A 21,050-nucleotide genomic window follows, 5' to 3' on the forward strand; every position below is an offset into this window, starting at 1 on the left:
CATAATTCCATACTTAATGCGTATATTTCATGTTTCCATAAACAATGCAGCTATTCCATGTGACTGCAAATCAGCTATAGTGGTACCCATACATAAAGGTGGAAATAAATTAGATGTCGGAAACTACAGACCGATTAGCCTTACATCTGTCGTATGTAAAGTCATGGAGCATTTGATATCGGATTATATTCGTCATGTTCTAAATGCGAAAGACTGGTTTTACAACCGCCAGCATGGTTTTAGGGAAGGCTTCTCATGTGATAGTCAAATTACGTCGCTGGTTCAGGATCTAGCTGAAGAGGTAGATAGAGGCGAAAGAATCGATGCAGTTGTGATTGATTTTTCGAAAGCATTTGATTTGGTGCCACATGACATATTAATAGATAAGTTAAGTAGGCTAGGAATAGATAAAAGAGTGGTGCTATGGATCCAAGAATTCTTAAACGGTAGAACCCAGAGAGTTAGAGTAGGTCATGAAATATCGGAAATTGGAAATATAAGTTCAGGGGTGCCACAGGGCAGCGTTCTGGGTCCATTACTCTTTATAATATACGTAAATGACCTATGCCAGAATATTACATCAAATATGAGGCTATTTGCAGACGACTGCATTATCTATAGAAAGATTAGAAATAATTCAGATGTGGATGCTATTCAAACAGACTTGAATAAAATTTATAACTGGGCGTTAAAGCATAGGATGAAAATAAATTGTTCTAAAAGTAAATCTATAACATTTTGTAAAACCCGAGAGGAAACTAGTTTTAATTACGAATTCAGTGGTGTTGTAATTCCGCAAGAACAATGTTGTAAATACCTAGGAGTGTATTTAAACTCCAAACTTTCTTGGGGAGAGCATGTTGATAATGTTACGGGTAAAGCATGGAGGGCACTTCACTTTATTATGAGAATCTTGAGAAAGGCTAGCCCCAAATCGAGGGAAATAGCATATCTAACGTTAGTGCGACCGTTAATGGAATACGGAACTAAATGTTGGGATCCCTATAGAATATACCAGATAAATTCCTTAGAAAGGATCCAGTATAGGGCAGCTAAATTTGGTAAAGGTAAAAGAGAAGATAGAAACGATACGATAAAAGAACTTAAATGGGAAACTTTGGAAAACAGACGTAGGAAAACTAGAATAACATCATTGTATAGAGCACATCTAGGTCAGAAAGCATGGGTAGACATAACGGCTCGGTTAGAAAAGCCAACGCACTATGGTAGGAACGATCATGATTTTAAAATCAAATGTAGGAAACAGAAAACGGATGTAGGTAAATTCTCATTTTTAAATAGAACTATAAATGATTGGAATGACCTACCTGCAGCGGTCTTTGAGGGCTGTCCTTCCTTAAGGAGATTCAAGAATAATTTAAAAAGTTGTATATCAAGTGAAAATTAAAATTAAGGTGACATTCAACATTTAATTTTTTTAAGGTGACATGTATTTATCTAGGCTGACGAGTTTACTCCCTTGGTTTGAATTGTAAATTATTTAAAAATAGCGTGTAAGAGGGCCTTAGACTAGAAATGTATAATTTAAATGTAGTTCTGTTTATAAGTATGCATAAGGATGTAATTATTTGACTTATTTGAACTGTTGTATGAGTGAAGCGAGGTGAGTCAGTGAAGTTATGGTTTTACAGTGCAGTGAACAGTTCCGATCAGTGATAATTTATAGCGTCAATGAAATGTGTTCTATAGTGTCAGTGAAATGAGTTACAGAGTGTCAGTGAAATGTGTGCTAAAGTGTCAGTGAAATGCGTCATAGTGCCACTACAGGGAATGAGATGAGAGTAAAGTGAAAGACTATTGAAACTTATGTAGGACCTATAGATAATTATGTAGGTTGTATTGTAAAATTAGGTATTTTATTTTATGTTTTATTATTATTGTGTTAAATTGTATTGTGTATTATTATTGTATTGTATGTAAAATTGTGTATGTGTTGTAAAATTGTATTGTGTATTGTAAATTTTATTGTGTATTGGTTATCATTTTATTGTGTATTGTTAATATTGTATATACCACTGCCACCGGGTGCTTGCCCACTTGCAGTGTAAATAAATACATACATACAAAGGGAATAATATTGTGATAAGACAAATTCACCTTCAGTCCCCTGAGATGATACTACTTGCCAGACAAATGTGTCGGAGAAGTTGCCTCACTGTCATATTCGCCTTATTGAGTAAAGGTAAGAGGTTCTGTCTATAGCAGGCATGTCAAAACCCTGCACATTGTGCAGTCGCGCACATCGTGCAACTGTCTCTGTGCGGTGTGCACTCTTTATTCCCCTACCTGGAGGGAGTGAATCGCCTTGGAGGGGAACGCGACAGATCTATACAATATCTGCAGCGCTTTTGTTTCAGTAACACAGTTTCAGTACGAGTGCCGATTTGGCTGTGTCTGTGAATGAGTTATGATGAATAAAGTGAGTTCACAGATAACGGAGAAGAGAAATTACGAATCATATAACAATTGTTATAATGTTTTCCTCAGTCAACAATAATAATTATTTTAAAATGAAAGGCTTTCATCAGTCTATGTCGAAGTAATTGTGTTGTGAGGTGACAATTTAGATCAGATTAGTAAAGTTCTCAAAATATGATATTGCCAGCGCTTATTTCTTAATCAGTACTCTCACGGTAAAACGTACTTGACAATGGCGTTGTTTTGGAGTCTGTACTAACACAGGCATCAAAGGTTAGACGACTTACGACTTTCATTTCATAAACTGGTAAGTGATGAGAATATAGTGAGGAAAACATGTGAGGCGCTTGAGGTTGTAAAGAGAGAAGAAAACAACTATTTGTAAGGCGGAAAATTTTTGTGGAAAAATATATAATGGCAAATTTTCCATCTCACGTGACAATATTAATTCAATATACTTATATTAATAAATCTTTAAATCTGACATAAAGAGAATATCGTCGCTTCACAGCTTTGAGTAACGCTCCCAACTTTTCGATATTTGCTATCAAGGTTTTCAAATAAACTATATGTGAATTTAAATTCTAAGCTTAATTTATGTTGATTAATATTAATATGAATATTAATTTATATTGATATACAGCAAAGAAATGATTTCAGTGTAAAAATTTCACTATGTCCTACTGAATGTAATTAATTGGGAGTATAATATTTTCTTCAACATTTGTGTACCAATGGTCACAGTAAATAATAATACTTGACGAACAATGAAAGAATAGGGTCTATTACTTTAAAATAATTAGTACTTACTACGTAAAATGAAATACTTGTTCTATCCTTGTTGTTTCGAAATTACTGCATTTTTTTTCTTCAAATACTGTATAAAAATCTTATTAATAAATTATGCTTTACAAACCACTACTTCGTGAAGTATAACTGAGTAAGCCTAAAGTTCCTTGTATTACAATTGTCCAATATAGACACTGATAATAACTGTGTTTTTTTCGTTCTCTAACTATGTTTATAATGTCCAAATGTCTATTTAATCCAAGCCTAGAAGCGCAGAATAGATTATTTTACACCCCTCTGGCTAAGAACGGGTAAGAGCAACGCTTGATTGATGCAACCTGCACAGATCGATGATCCGTGCACATAACTGCACATTTAGAGTCTGATTTCTGACGTGCCTGGTCTATAGTATTAAAATAATTATTATTCTTATAGATAGGCCTATTATACTTGTGAAGTGAAAGGAACGATTCTACAACACATGCTGTTTACAATAAAGGTGATTTGAGTTTATATATAATATATTTACTAATTCTTAAGATGACTTATAAATTAATGTAACCGTCACCATTCGATATGAGAATTTCGATCAGTAGAGCCAAAGTAATGACATTTTGAGGCACAAATTATGTTAGAGCTGGTATTATCATTGGTAACAAGTTCATAGAACCAGTTTCAGACTTTAAATACTTAGACTATACTCTAAGTTACACTGCAGACCAGAATATCTAAGAAAATTAGCCATATTCCAGCGCATCTGTGGAGGCCATAAAAACAACTTCACGTAATAAAACAAGAACAGATACCCAAATAAAGTTGCATAAAATTATGAAAATCCCACGTTATTATATAGACTGTGAAGAAATTATGCAGAAAGTTTACTTTTTAGAAATGCAATTTCTAAGAACAGTCGGAGGCTACGGATCGCTAGACAAGAACCGAAATGAGGAAATAAGACAAGAATTAGCAATTGATGAACTAAATGCAAAAATCGAACGATAAATAAACACAGTGGACACAGCGTGTACTACGAAAGAACAACAGATTACCAAGGATAATTTTGCAATCCACACTAATATTGGAGGGAGGCATTTGGGAAGACCGTTGATACGATAAACTGTCCAATAAATTATTACTACAGGTTTTGAGTCGTAACGGATACACCAATCCTTGACGTTGTTGGTGAGAATGACATGATGATGATGATGATGATGATGATGATGATGATGATGATGATGATGATGATGTCGACTGCTTGCTAATGTATGTATGTGTGTATAGGTGTATGTATATATATATATGTACGTGTGTAATGTATGTATGCTTATTACCATGGAAGGAGGGTAAAGGTTGGTAATACTGTAATGAGTAATATTGTAATAGTTATTTTTGAGAATTTATTACAATTTTACCGAGAGAGAGAGATAGACCGGTTTTGTGCAGCAATTTGTCTACGAACATTCCCTTAATACGTTGACGCAAAAAACCGATCTTCCTCTCACTCAGTAAATTTGTAATAAATTCTCAAAAAACTATCACAAAATTACTCATATCACGATATTACCAACCTTCACCTTATATAGGCCTGCACTTTATATATCATCTGTTAATGTTGGTCCTGTTACATTCCTAATGATCATGTAGTTGCAGCGCAGAGAAATTTTATTTCCTTTGAATCGAGGAAATAATGTTGTGGTAACGTATGCTGCAAGATTAAGTATGCCATACGGTAATATTAGTGTACGCTTGAGTTGAAAGACATCTCACTTTGAAAAGTGTATAAAGTAGGTTTGTGACCCATTTTTATTTATATGTAAATACTCGATTGCATTTTCCTCTCATAATCAATGCTATCGTGCAGCGTTAAATCTTTGCACCACATCTTTGGTCCGTATCAAAATAAATAGTAGAAATTCTGTGGAATTGTCACAAAAATCTCATCGTTAAATATATTATGGAACATTACTCACAAGACGACGTATGGTAATAAACAAAACAAGCGTTCTAATAAGTTGTCCTCGTCTGTGCTTATTACTGCAATGTAATCGTCCAATGGAAAGCATATGGCAAAGGGTAATAGTTCATCGACTATGCATAATACTAAAGCGTGCATGTAGCCATCTGGTTTACACACTTGTGCACATAGCATTGTATTAATTGTTATGTAGCTTGGCCCCTCCTCTGGCGGAGCAGGACATAATGTGGTGGCACGGATGTTTCCAGGTCGGCAACACGTAACGAGGCCTCCTGAGTGCTAACCGCCATTCATTACCGCAACTTGTAAAGGGGATTCCCCAGCATCGGGATCCAAAATACATTATTCATGCTTGGTCTAGTAACACAGCGCCATTTGTAATGGGTTTCACAGTTGTTTCCGATATATCGAAGCATAAATAAATATTGCTGGTTGAACGTTTACCTCCGTCACAAAGTGAGTTTAGTTTTTAAGGAATTTATTTTAGACATAGCTACAGTATTTTCTAATAAGGGAGTCTAAAATGCACTTCAGCAAGTCACTTCAGATTGAAATTATTCCTAAAAAAAACACATATTTGTTTAGCCTCTGGATGTCTATTTCTTCCGACAGTACAAGGTAGTCGTTCGACGACTGGAGAATTATTTCTGGTATAAATATATTATGGAGCATTCGGATATTAACCTTAACGACAGAGTTTTTATATTAAAGTTACTTTCAGTTGTTTACCATCAGTTCTGCTCTCCTTTTATATAAGATATTTTAATATATACTTTGAAAAAATATGAATACAATACAGGAAGAAAAATAAACTCCTTAAAAAATGTACTTCAAACCTGTTTCATGTGGAAATAGTGTCTGTTGTGTCGATTAGTGTGAAGAAACAGTCATTATAAGCTGTCTATATTGTGAAAAGATGCTATGTCCTGAACATTTCTTGGTGAATCCACATTATCATGTGTGAAAATAACAAGTGAGTTTAACATAAATATTGTTCCTTTCGTCTTAATTGCAAATGTGAACATATTCCACTTTTAGATTTCTAACAGGGATGGAAGAAAATAGTTTCCTCGCCTCTAGTGCTCTCTGCAAATAGGTTATCAGCAAGCTGCACGCAAGAACGACATGCAATATAGATTTTTTTAAATGTACATATTTTCATAAATGTGCAATTCCGAAACAAGAGACCTTCACCATCGTTTTTAGGAACCTTAAATTAGTCTACATTAACATTTAGCCAAATCTGTCGTGCCCTACTGAAAACTCTCCCTCGTCAGATACGTATAGAGCAGTTAGTTGAGTGGCCTCTCCGTGTTATTATAGGCGAACTGAAGTGATGGAGAATGTGGCACTGGCCAATCTTCGTGACACTCTGTTTCAACAAAATGGTCATTCTTCTCACACGACATTAATGACCCGCGCTATATTGAATAGACAATATTCTGACAGATGGATAAGACTGCATAGTCCTTTACAAGAAAGGCCTCGAAATTTCCGGATTTAACTAGCCCCCAAGGACTATTTTCTATGGGGTACTTGCGAGATCGTTTTCACCACGAGTTACCTGGTAACAGGGACCACCTTATAAACAGAATTCATGCAGCAAGTGCAACTATAACAACTCAAATATTGCTGAGGATGCGAGGAGGGCTAATGAGGAGAATTATATTGTATAGAGAGCAGGAAGAAGCTTGTTGTGAACGCCTGAGGCCTGTTCTATGAAAGCTAATAGTCTTGTAATACAGAGTGTCTACATGAAACCTCCATGATTTCAAATTATAATTTTAAGGAAACTATTAGTCCTGGAGATTTGCGGTTTGCGGTATCATGTAAAGCTACTCAAAAGGTTATTTTCTTTTTTACTTTTATTCTATTCTTTTGTTGCAGTGTTGAATAATTAAAAAAGATGACAAGAGCATAAGAGAGAGCTCAGTGCGTGATGTGGTACTCTGAAACGAACTCACCGATTATGGTCCAAAGGAATTTCAGACGAACGTACCCTGAATGGGAACAACCAGACGTAAAGACAATGAAGGCGTGGCTTGATAAACTTCTAGACAGTCCAGCTCGAGCAAGAAACGCACGTCTGAGAAACTGTGAACGAGATCAAAGTGGTCTTCGCTATAAGTCCGACAAAGTCAATTCTTAGAGCGTCACGAGAGTTGAAAATCCCACGCTCAATAGTCCATAAGGTGCTGCATAAAAGACTTCGTTTGTATACCTATAAAGTGGAAATCGTTGAATCGCTTACGAATTGACTTTGTTTCCTCAGACGTGCGTTTTTTTGCCCTAACCGGACTGTCGGTTAACACTCGCCATGGCTTGGAACTTATCAAATAACATCTTAATTATCTTTACGTCTGGTGGCTCCCGTTTAGGATAAGTTCGTCTGGAATTCTTCGTAATCAGTGATTTCGTTTCAGAGTACCATACTATGTACTGAGCTCTCTCTTGTTTTGTTGTCATTTCTGCTAATTTCGAACACCTGCAACAATAGAATAGAATAGAAAATACGAGTACAACACTTTTTGAGTTGCTTTACATGACTCTGCAAACCTCACATCTCTAGGACCAATAGTTTCCTTAAATTTATAATTTTAAATCAGAGAGGTTTCATATGGACACCCTGTACTAGTGTTTGGTTTGTTATCTTGTCTAGTTTTACAAGATTGTTTCATAAATCTACTGATGTATGTTACAGGTAACAAGTTTCATCAGCTAATGTTACAAGTATTTTCAGATCAGTGTACAAGTGTCTTGTTTCATAAATAACTACTACTTGCAAAAAGGAATAATAATAATAATAGTAATAATAATAATAATAATAATAATAATAATAATAATAATAATAATGAAAGCGTACTAGCCCAAAGTACGAGTAGATAAGAGTTTGCTTTAAGTTTTCTGAACGTGGTCTAGTGATGCAGAAAGCGATGGAGAGAGTGATGTTATTCAAGTGCGACGTGGGAAGGTATTTGGCCAAGAATAAACTTTGGATTCGATATTTATATAAGGAAAGAACCATTTGTCTTCTTTTTCTTTTTTTTTTTTTTTTTTTTGTAAAAGTTGTGACTTGGAATGTTTTATACTGCCCATCTTTTATTTTCTGAAATTTGTTTATAATAATAATAATAATAATAATAAATTTACAACAAATCTCTCAATGTGATTATAATCAAAACTTAAACTGAATAAATTAATATGTATTAAACATGTCAATATCAAATTAATTTAGACTTGTAAAGGAGAAAACATAGTCTACCTCTTGCCTATGATTGTTCTCACTCTGCTTTGTAGGGTGGGCATGCGTTTGCTGCTTGAGTGAGATACTGGCTTCTGTATCTTGAACTTCAACATTATTTTAATCATAATTTTAATCAGAATCAGGCATCTTCAACCCCTTGAATTGATGGTGAACCTTTCCCCACAATTTCGAAGATCAAACTTCAAGTTTCATACTCGCTGCCACAGTTTCCTATCCCTTTATGTTTATACATTTGTTGTTGCAAGGTTATGTTGTTTTATTTACCATAGTCATCCTTCTTAGGTTCGGCCTTAAAACATCTCTGCAGTGCTGCTAGTCTTTATACCTTGGAACTAGATCTGTACTTGAAATTAGTTCATGGACCTATGGACCTCTTTCCACTTCTTGGCTTTAAGTTGTTAAGTTTTGACCATAGTAAAGATCTATAAAAGAATGACTTTATTTTCATTTATTTTGTGCAGTAAGATGACAGTCAGTCGCTTGATGTTTTGCAGCCATATTATTTCGCGCTCTTTGAACTATTATTAACTGCTGTTTACTTGTAAAATGACGTCACGGGAATTGTAAGGCGACTATAATCATACAAGTGTAAGGTGAATTATATATGAAATAGAAATAACTAGAACTTGTTGCTTGTATCCCTTACACTATTAACTTGTTGCTCGTAACTTTGTAACTTTTATGAAACAGTTTCCTCCTGATGTGAATTTGCACGCACAAGGCAAGAGTGTTGTCAAGAGCATTTTACTTGGATATGAGTTTACTTGACATTGTAGCGGAGTTTATTTCCATGCGACGAATAGAAACGAATATTAAATACCAATCACTCATCCCATTTTCATTCCGAGTTTGATTTCGATACATTTGGTATTCTGAAAGTGTTTTCCAGTGATGCGTGTAGTACACGGTGATATTGTACTTATTAGTGTCGTGCATTTCATACTCTATGTTCGGTTCAAGTTTGTCGAGCGTGACAAGAACCGAAGTCTGCTTTGAAGAAGCGGATCTGTCTCACTCGCTCGGTCTTGCCCCTTGTATGATTGTGCCTTTTAAGTTCTCTTGCCTCTCCTGCACTCCTCTCTCAACCCTTCATGCTTTTAGCTGAGTAAGGATTTGGAACAAATCTTGTGAAGTTTTATTTAGATGTAAGGACAGGTAATTTTTATTACAAAAATATGATTAAACTTCGACAGAAATATACGTACATAATAGATACATCACATTATGTTTCCAAAATACATGATAGTTGTTATTGTACCAACTACCGAAAGAAAATTGCTATAATTACATTCTTCACGTAATATTCAAATAAATCACAGTTGCTCTGTAACAATAGGCCTATTTGAGTGACTATACGGATGATGAAAGTTTTATAGGCACTGTATTCGATTCAAGTTAGTCGAGTATGACAAAGTTCGACATTCGTCGATGTCCACTCTGCAGAAGAAGGTCTGTCGTGTTTGTTATATTTTGTTACAAAAATTTTCGCTGTCCTCCACTCCCACCCCTTCATGTTTTAGCATAGGCCTTGCAATTAGTTTTTCATATAAAATAAGACGAAGTTTGTAATGACGTCTTGGTTGTCTCTCTTATGTTCCAACATTGCAGAACGATATTTTAAACCGCTTAAGGCTTGAGCACATATCTTCCCATTAGTTTTTTTCATATGGTACTGGTATAAGACGAAGTTTGCAATGTTTTGGTTTCCTCTCTCATCTTTGAACTTTGCACATACTAGACGGAACTTTGAACATATGCATTTTCTAAATATATTTTGTTTTATTTATTTATACGTATATTTATGTGAATGTTTAGTCATATTAATATCAAGAAAAATTACCTACACTCATTACTATGCGTAACTTTGCAAGATATGTGCTGATATCCTAAAGCGTAAAGGCGCAGGGAGAGGAGGAACTAAGAAGAAAGGCACTGCACATAATATGTAAGGAAGGGGAAAGATTGAACAAACGCAAAGGGAGCTTCAGTTCTACAAAGACTCGATAAAGATGAACCAAACATAAGGCCTTTTACCGGTTTTCCATGGACTCGGTTATTTTAGTTTACATGCTTCACTTCCATGTACTGTTGGATGCCTATGGAGTAGGGCAAAGTTTGTAGTATCTACATATCCCCGCTCATGTTCGAATATTGCATGAAACTAGTACTTATCACTCTCCGTATTTTCGTGCCAAATTCGATTGCGATGTACTTGACATCCTAGCAGAGTTTCTTCCCTTGTAATGAATATTGTCGAGGATGATACTTATCGCTCATTCATTTTCATGTGTACTTTAAAGAAGATCTGGAGTTTTACATTACTGTTTGTATTCTGTTACGGCATGAAATGGCAGCATTTATATATACAGTAGGCCTACATCTTCCATCCTAAACTTTGGGAATTACTTCAGGGATATAGTCAGGATCTAAAAAACAATAAAAGTACTTATGGGACAAGTTTTTATTACTCAGTAGTTCAATACGCTATACAAACTCAGTTCCTGTAGAGGAAAGCTTAGATCATAAAGGGGCTATAATGAAAAAGAAATTCTAAATGTTAAATGTGTACACATGAAATACAAAATTGATATTACATTTGTGTCATATTCGTTGGAATTTCAACAAATTACATCTGTTACATTTTCTATTTGAAATTCACAATTATTATCCACGTTTCGACTTCATGAACTGTGCCGCCATATCCTCAATTTATAGCTAATAATGTCCTTTTGTGAGCACTTTACCAACTCGAACTCACAATGTCTGTTTTCATTTGGAAAACAAGTTCTTCCCATTATGAAGAGAGATATAACTGCTTACAAGGAGTTACTAAGTAAATTGAATAGTTACGCTCTATTGGATGTATTTTATCTTTAACTTTTTTAGTAGGTTATTTTACGACGCTTTATTAACATCATTAGGTTATTTAGCGACTGAATGAGATGAAGGTGGTAATCCAGTGAAGTGAATCCGCGGTCCAGCACCGAAAGTTACACAGCATTTGCTAATATTGGGTTGAGGGAAACCCCCGGAAAAACCCTCAACCAGATAACTTGCCCCGACCGGAAATCGAACCCGGGCACCTGGTTTCGCGGCCAGACGCGCTAGCCGTTACTCCAGATTTGTACATTCTTTAACTTTTCATCCTAGAGGTCGTCATTTATATTATGATTTGTATCCTTTATCCTGGACGACGTTGATGCTATTCTCCAGTCATAATCCTGATTTCCTCTTCGAGACTTGTTATCTTCTGTCTTGCTTGTTGTGTAACAGTAGTGGTCAGTCAGTTGGACTCAGGCTGCTCACTGCGTTAGGCCTTAAGGCTGGTCCACAATAAACTGGGAACGAGAACCAGAACGAGAACGAGAAGCGGAGGACGTGAACGTGAAGATTTGTGATTTACAATAAACTGAGAAAGGAAACGGCTATGCATATCGATATATATGTCAGTAACGATATGTAAAGTCGATATTACGAATTCTGATGTTATTTGTACATAATTGACCAATGACTTTTTCTCGCAAGTACAAGCCAGCCAACATGAACACAGGTTAACCAACTTCAAAATTTATGGCACGAAATATTTAAGAATTCAATTCACGTGCATCAGTCTGGTCACATATACATGTAGCATATATTGAACTTATTCTATTGAGTTTCTGGGTTAGTTACAAGCAATGGATGAAGAAAAAATTATGTCACGGGCTCCTTGCTATAAAATATACGACGATCAAATAGCTCTTTACGACAACACAATTAATCTAGTAGGCTGTGATCGAAAACAAGAACAGCAAAGTTAAAAGTACGCCAACCTTCACGTTTCCGTTCTCGGGCTTCGGTTAGCTTCTCGTTAATTATAAATGCTCTTCTATTTAAATATGTGCATTGTAATAATTTTCCGCTCTCGTTCTCGTTGTCGTTTCCGTTCTCGGTTTATTGTGGCCTGATCTTCACTCTGACAACTTATTGACCAGCAGAAGTACAAGTGGCTTGTAAGCTTTTTGATTATAGATAATAATTATTATTGTTCTTCATTTTGAAATGATAAAATTAGTCTATTATTTATCATTGTTACTCGATCGTCTTTTTACAAATTAGGCTACTCACATAACGAACAACAAAATACATGGCACTTTGTCATATTTAGTTGTCTTTTTGTATTTTATAATGCCATAACTCAACCATTATCTCTTGGCTTAGTTGTTTCATATGTGATGACTTATTGGTGTCACTTATGCGGTTCAAATCTGTCTCCGGACAATTGACTAAATGAAAACAAGAACAAATTAAATCTTATCGTGTGCGCGAACAGTATTTGATCTATGTATGCTTGTGTATTAATTCTATCTACTGATATTTTTAATAATTCGCGTTAAGTTGCTGATATTAAATTATTACTGTTTAATGTCAATTGTCTAAACGGACAAACGCTAGTCTCTTGGTATACTGGCTCGCAAAACTTTTGTCCTATGAAATAATGTGGAAGTGAACTTTGTGAGATATTATGTTGGCAATATGTCTACATACCCCACTCCACATGTCCTGGGAAGGGAGGTATTTGAACTCTGAATTGCAGGCATATACCTAGCTAATCGAACCATAGACAACCTTTGAGAGCAATAAGGATATATGTAACCGACAGAAATAAAGCATTGAGTCTATTTTGCACCGAAATGTTTAAAACATGTTGTTTAGTTCTCTTGAGTATTATATAATATTCCAGGAAAATTTTTCATCTTGCCCGTTCGTATAAATACCATGTTGGATCATAAACATAGAATAGATCAAATCGCTTTTTGACATGAATATTATGAATATCCATGGGAAAATATAATATTTTCAAATTAAAAGATTTTCTCAAACACCAGTCATGGGCCTATTCAGTTATTTCGTCCTATTGTGTTCACAAGGTTCCAGCCAGAATATAACATCAACACAACACAGTGGACGTATTTTTGTCGCTGTTGGGGATGGATTTCCAGGCTATGAGGAGGAACTCTGTGTAAAATTGAAGAGAATTTGACTTCCCAGCAATATATCCACATACTGGAAAATATACTACCTAGCATGCGCATGTTGCAACCTGATACAATTATATTTTTTCAACAGGACAATTCCTCCATCTACACATGTTTGTTGTATCAGATATGGTTCCAATATCATGTTTGGTATTGAAAGTACAGATATTTGCTATTTCTATATGATTTGCTCATTTTTTAGTTCGTTACATCCACATTTTCGTTCCATTACTATACGAGAGTAATATGTAAATCTTTTTTTGTGTGTGTGCAAAATATAAATTGAACTGCTGTATCCTACGGGATATAATTAACAATCAAGTTTTAAATTATACACATACCCATAAAAATTTGTCTAATAAAATTATTTACCCGATTTTTAGAATATTAATCTATTGATTGTTAATGACCGAGCGAGCTAGCGGCGTGGTAGAGGGCTGACCTTGCATTCGGGAGGCCCGGGGTTCGATCCCAGGAGCCGGCAATCCTGAGGTTTTTCATGGTTTCCTCAGTTATTTCCAGGCAAATGCCGGGATTGTACCTCTTGAAAGTCCGGCCACGGACGGAGATCCTTCCCTTAATCCTTTCATATGTGTGAGTGAATGCTGTGTAATGTCTTAAATGTTTGTGTTGTATCGGAAGTGGCCCTGGCATTGAGCTGATCCCTCATCCGGGTAGGCCCTCCATGTCCTTGTGTGGTCAAAAAAGTATGTATGTGATCCATAGATTAATTCCTCTCCCGACAGGTCGCTGCCCTGTAAGGCCCGTGTGGCGTGGGTAGTGTAAATGAACCTAAACGGAAGAGGTTAAACTAAGGGAAAAAAAGAAAGAAAGAAAGATTGTTAATGCCACCTTTAATCAATGTAATTTTATTAACGTTAGTGTTATTACCATGACAACAGCAAAAGAAAATAGGCTATATGCGCATTATAACGCAAAGAACCGTGATGTGAGGAGGAGATACAAAGTGCCGTATTTATTAAATTTATCTAGATATCACTAGACCAATAAGTAAACATATTTTATTTAGGTTTACTAAGTACCTTGGTTCAACCTTTCTCTTGTGAGGAGGGGTGGTTTGTTACCTGCGGGGAGACTACCTGCCGCCTACGCTACTGTCATAGAGTGAGTACAAATACCAACTTAAGAACGAGAAAAACTGTACAGTATATCGGACAAAAGTTTTGCGAGTCAGTGTACGTTACTAAGGAATACGACGTCTGTTTCTACCCAGAAGCGACTGTGTGGGAACGTGAATCCTCTTACTGTGGACTCACGTTGCATTCCGAAAGGTTATATATTAATTTGACTCACCATTTCATACTAAAGGAAGTTGGGCGTTGTATTACTTTACAATTGACTTCGAATGTACGTAAAACTTTACTAACATAGTTGTATATAGTTGATAAATAATTTCTTAAACTTCACAATACATGAAAATAAATATCATTACACTTAAGTGATTAAAGGAAGATTTAAAATAATATATTTAGTGGAATAGTTCGATAAATGAGTAATATACTCGTACATTGAAAATATTTAAAGTGGCAATAAAGCTTATGCCATATCTTAAAAATTAAAAGGAAATAAATTTTCTTTATCTTAATCAATTTAATATAACTGATTGTTCAAAACGTCTACTTAATATTTGATATTTTAATACAAATAGTAAGCAAGTTACGAAACTGTGTAGATTTGCTGTATTTTCTATGACAAACGAAAAGTGTATTTTACATTTTAGCGTAAGTGTTATTCCATAAATGTTATTATAAAAGTTGTGTTAATTTATAACTGTCACTTTGCCGAATAGGCATCCGACAAGGAAAACTCAGTGCGCAGAAACCAATGGGCGTGGCTGTCTCGCGCAGATGACGTATGCTCCCGTTCCCAGCATGCTCTCACGCCTACTGCGGGGGGGGGTAAGAGAAATATAGCATGCGCGCCGTAAGAAGTCCGAGCTGAGTTTTCCTTGTAGGATACCTTATAGTTATACCAATGCATGCATTAGCTACTCACTTCCTTCACTGCTGATACAGAGATCAGTCGATTGTCACTTAATCGATATCTGAAAAAAGATAAAAACAAAATGTTACATTCATTACAATAGTATTAGTACCAGCAATAATTTAAACTTGTTCATTTACTTATCTCATACATTAAAATGTTTATCAACAATATACATACAATGATACATTAGTACAAGGAATACCTATTTGATTTGATATTTTATTTGTCAGCCAACTTTACAATTCATATACAATTCAATTTATTAGACCATTAGATATACAGTAATAGGCTTCATCACAGACACATTGAAAAACACATGATACATTTGAAAAATAGAAATGTAATTGAAACAGTAAAATTTAATTAAAATAATGAAAACACGAAACAAAATGTAAATAAATTTATTAATTAAACGTCAGTCTGGGTGACGCAGTCGGTAGAGTGCTGGCCTTCTGTGCCCAAGGTTGCGGGTTCGATCCCGGCTCAGGTCGATGGCATTTAAGTGTGCTTTAATCGACAGGCTCATGTGAGTAGCTACATTTAGTGACATGTAAAAGAGCTCCTGCGGGACAAAATTCCGGGACACCGGCGACGCGACGTTGATATAACCTCGACAGTTGCGAACGTCGTTAGATAAACCGTAATGTAAATTTTAAATTTAGATAGTGTGATACAAAACAGTGACGTTTGAGACAGTGGGAAACAAAAGAATGCAAGTGATTCTTATTTGCAGTACCTATAGATGCGAAAATAAATAAATTAAATCACACTTCCTTTTTTCTAAGTTTTAACATGTACGAGAAATTGTGTTCCAAAATTGTACTGTTCATAATATGTATACCAATAAAGCAGGAAATGTGTAGATTTGTAGTTGTTTCCATATCAATAGGTTTACTACAATTTTGCAGTTTGATTAAGGGGTTAGGTACAGCTTACAGCAGTAAAATTTTTGGAATTATTCAACATTTGTTTTCTCCATTACTGTCTCTTGTACAAGAATGAAAATTGGTATGTGTAAAATACTGTCTTGCTGCTATATGAAAAAAAAATATTGTTACGATTTAAAAACATTATTTATATATTTTTTTTCAAAATTCAAAATAGTGCCAGTTCACTGTGTAGTTCTTTTACATGTGCAGTGAGGAAGCGTTTCCCTCATAACTCATGAACTTGTTACCTTTTTCATGTTCTCTCTCTTTTATTTTATTGCTGAAACTCCTGTTTACAATAACGTGCTCTTTTAACTATATTCCTTAATAAATAATGTTTTTTTTTTTAATTTTGTGTTAGAAGAAAATACTAATATTTGACCATTTTTTTAAATGAATTTATTTTTTATCGGGCAATCTATGAAAGGTAATGAAGTGATCTTACATCATATGGTAGATATGACATATATAAATACACACAAACAATTTCATCACAAAATGTTGGATACTTTTTGAGTTATGTAGGAAACGCTTCATCACTGCACAGTGAATTGAATTTTGATAAAAATACTGTAAATATTTTTTTTAAATCGTAAAAATATTTTTGTGATATAGCAGAAGGACAATGCTTTACACATACTAATTTTCATTATTGTACAAGATACAGTAATGGAGGGAAAAAAATGTTGAATATTTCAAAACTTTTACTGCTGTAAGCTGTACCTAACCCTTTAAAGCATTTAATATTTCGAAAACAATGGTATTTATTAAAATAAAAAAATCTGTATCGAAATAATAACGTGTATCGAAGTGAATGTCACGATCATTTCAGTATGTTCATAGAAAAAAAGTTAGTTTTTAAATTGTCTACTTCATCACTGCTCGGTAGGTGTACAGCTGTCAAAAAAAAAAAAAGTGGCCGCACTAGTGAACAGCGAATATTTTCAAAGTTCACTTCGGGTCGCGGCGATGTTACACGATGCATGTGCTTGTACAAGGAGTTCCGGAACTATGAAAGTGTTCCATATCTGCTCCTCGCAGACCAGCGGTAGAGTGCTTGTTTAATGATTCAAAGGTTCTGGGTTCGCGCCTTCTTCAAGTTTTTATTTTATTTTTTAATTGTTCTTTAGCGATGTAAATGATATTCAAATTATCATTTATATCCAGTTATCGTTCTTGATGGATATCACGTTATTTATATTTTGTTATCGTTCTTTAGAGATATGAATAAAATTCAAGTCATCATTTGTATTCTGTTATCGTTTTATAACGATATGAATAATAATTATTACTATTGTAGCTACAGTATCTCCAATGGGGGTTAGCCCAATTTTACATATGTATGTTAGGGCTATAGTTTTATACACAAAAAAGATAAGCATAAAGAGAAATGGAAAAGAAAATTAAATTAGCTTACGCGATGTAAACAAAACATAAACAATCTGTAAATTAGGCATTGCAATTGCAAAACAAATATCAGTTATCAATTTGAAACATACAAAAACATTAACAACACACATACGTAACACTTCTGTAACACAAATCAAGCATCCGTTGCAACACATACACTTCAACATAGTAACCACACTTTTAAAAGTTACAAATTTGGCTCCAAGAAGAATAAATAGGACACTGTTACTAATTACTATTCTTGTACAATTTCTTAAATACATCTGTAATAAATCTGTGAAATTCCGATAGGAATAATATTCACGTTTTTTTATATTGTTATCGTTCTTTAGCGATATACATAATATTCAAGTTATCATTTATATTGTTTTCCTTCATTAGCATTATAAAATAATATTCAAGTTATTTATATTGTTATTGTTCTTTCGCAATATAAATAATCTGTATTTTATGTAGGTAATTATTATAACACAAATAACCATCTTTCTTTGTAAAATAGGCTATTTTATTTAGATAATTAAATACGTATTATATAATATCTTATATTAATTAAACAAACCGATATTTATCATTTATATTGTGTTATCGTTCTTTAGTGATACTGTATAAATAATATTCAAGTTATTTATATTTTAATCGTACTTTAGCGATATAAATAACATAAATTTAATATTAGGTTTGGAAAAATCCAGTTGCATAATACTGCTATTACTTTTTCTTTTTGTATTATTACATTATACTATCTTGAACCACAATAAAATGAAAAGGAGTAACGAGGAATTGAACCTGAGACGTTGACATCTAAATTCCGACGTTCGTCCGCTGAGCTACGAGGGCAAAAATGTGGAAACATTTTCGGAAAAATTGGCCCAATCACACTCTAAGATTTTCTGATGATTCGTAGAAGATAGTCCAGGATGCGGGGGGCAAAGGCTAATTGAGATTTCCCGATCTCTGATAGGGTCAAACATCCTGATATAATTAACATTTAGCCCTTGCCGTGACTTTCGGTGAAGTCCGGAGGGCCCAATTAGTCAAATCCACTCTCCTCATCTCCACGCTTGGGCCCCCTGGAATTTAATAAGATGCGAAAGAGATAGTGGTGTGCGGAAAGCAACGGGATGTTACCGCATTTAGGCCTATCCTTCCCAAGAAAAATTGCAAACATGAACAAAGGAAGCTTTAAATAGAAGAAGAAGGATCTTCTGCGGACCTCTGGAAAAAGAACTAAGGAAGAGACTAGTGAAGTGCTTTGTGTGGAGTGTGGCATTGTATGGGGAAAGAACATGGACATTACGACGAACTGAAGAGAAACGAATTGAAGCATTTGAAATGCGGATGTGGAGAAGAACGGTGCGTGTGAAGTGGACAGACAAAATAAGAAATAAAATTGTGTTTGAAAAAGTGAGTGAAGAAAGAATGATGCTGAAACTGATTAGAAAGATAAAATGTAACTGGTTGGGTCTCTGGTTGAAAAGAATAATAGACGACATTAGGATATGTGGATCATATGCGGAGATTAAGAGGAAGGCAGAAAATAGGAAAGATTGGAGATTGCTGGGTTTGCAATGAAAGACCTGCCCATGGACAGAACACTTATGTATGTATGTTCAGAATGCCTGGAATATCGTGTCTAAAAACAGTCGCTATTTGCAAAGACTAGTCAATTCCATGCCCACTCGACTGTAAGATGATCGAGATAAGAGGAAGATAGACTAAATATTGAATTGTGGCTTTTCGTTTTGTTTTTTGATCGCTTAATTGTTCGAATGTTTTAAGGCCGACGCCAGTAAATTTGTTATGTTTATGCCACGAAAGATATTTTATTGAGAATAATATCTTTTTTCTTTCCATTTGCAGCCACAATATCATAATGATAAAGTCTAGGCATAATATATTAATGAACCTGATGTTAATTACTAAAATAATCATAAAAGAGAAAGGAGCCATTATGTATAGTTTGTCTCTCTCAAAAACAGAACAAAAAAGAACATAAAAAGCACGTGGTTGTAGTCGAACGCAGGACCTCATGAATAAGAGGCCTGAACGCTACCATTATGCTATCAATAACAGACAGAATACTTCAATTATAACTGTAGATATCAGGCAACGTGGTCCAACAACATGTAACATCGCCTGTCTCCGAATTGTAGCGAAGATACCCGAAGGGAACTTTGTTCCAGGAGAGCGGCCACTTTTTCTTTTGACAGCTGTACAATTTCAATTACACAACTGGTTCCAACTTATGTAAATTCCGTTGGATATTTCCTCTCACGTCCTCAGATATAGGGGAATTGGCAACTGCAGAAAAGCAATGTTATTTTTGCAAGAAATAAGGATTTTATCGTTTTGAAGTTGACTGAAACCACTGATTTAAATTAATTATTTTAAAATCAAATTAATTTCGGACAGTGTCAACCAGATGTCCACCATGTGAAATTAACTAAGTCCCGATTAGTCTGTAGTGCAGCAAAGATACTATATAACAGATTAACAGAAATTCTTATATTATGCAAATCTAGTCTTTCAGGTGAAGCTCCCTGTAAAGCATATTTTGAGTTCCCGGGTAGCTCAGTTGGGAGAGCGCTGGTACGTTCAACCAGAGGTCCCGGGATCGATACCCGGTCCCGGAACAATTTTTCCCTTGAAATTATTCAAATCTGCTTTACAGGGAGCTTCACCTGAAAGACTAGACGTGCATAATATATACGTCACTGTGTACGTTACCAGAAAGCCACAATTCCAAGTCACACAGAGTTTGTGTGCACTCGATGTGGGTCTCTGGCGTTTCGTCAGCCCACGCGAGTTGTGTGGATATAAAGGGAAAAGTTGAGACGGTGTCGGGTGGAGTTCCCGGGTAGCTCAGTTGGGAGAGCGCTGGTACGTTCAACTAGAGGTCCCGGGATCGATACCCGGCCCCGGAACAATTTTTCCCTCGAAATTATACAAATTCCTATAATGAATTTCTTATGTCGAACATTTTGTGATTTGTGACTTAGTAAAATTGAGAAATCCTCGGTAGCCAGTTTATTTATTATTTCAGACATAGGCCTAATGGTCAGTGTGCAGCTTCAGGCATATCAGGTCACGATATAATCTATCTCACATATTCTCTCAAATGTCCCAAGCCAGCGCACAAAACCGTAACATTCCGTGACTTAAAACGTGTTGACGATACAGCATTAACTGCAGACGCGCTGAAAGTACCGTGGCATACT

The 21,050-nt window shown here is 35.1% G+C and overlaps 1 protein-coding gene across 3 annotated transcripts in view; it reads right to left on the reverse strand.

The window, feature by feature from the left end:
• The window catches only part of LOC138698095 (ankyrin repeat and death domain-containing protein 1A-like), a 1,102,342-nt gene that overhangs the window by 673,037 nt on the left and 408,255 nt on the right, over positions 1–21,050 (reverse strand). For all 3 annotated transcript variants that reach the window (XR_011331695.1, XM_069823807.1, XM_069823808.1), the window contains exon 2: positions 15,503–15,551. The gene's annotated coding sequence lies outside the window, so the exon portion shown is untranslated. The remainder of the gene's footprint in view (positions 1–15,502; positions 15,552–21,050) is intronic.

The sequence above is a fragment of the Periplaneta americana genome, chromosome 4, assembly GCF_040183065.1.
Source record: "Periplaneta americana isolate PAMFEO1 chromosome 4, P.americana_PAMFEO1_priV1, whole genome shotgun sequence".
In the NCBI taxonomy this organism is placed as follows: Eukaryota; Metazoa; Arthropoda; class Insecta; order Blattodea; family Blattidae; genus Periplaneta; species Periplaneta americana.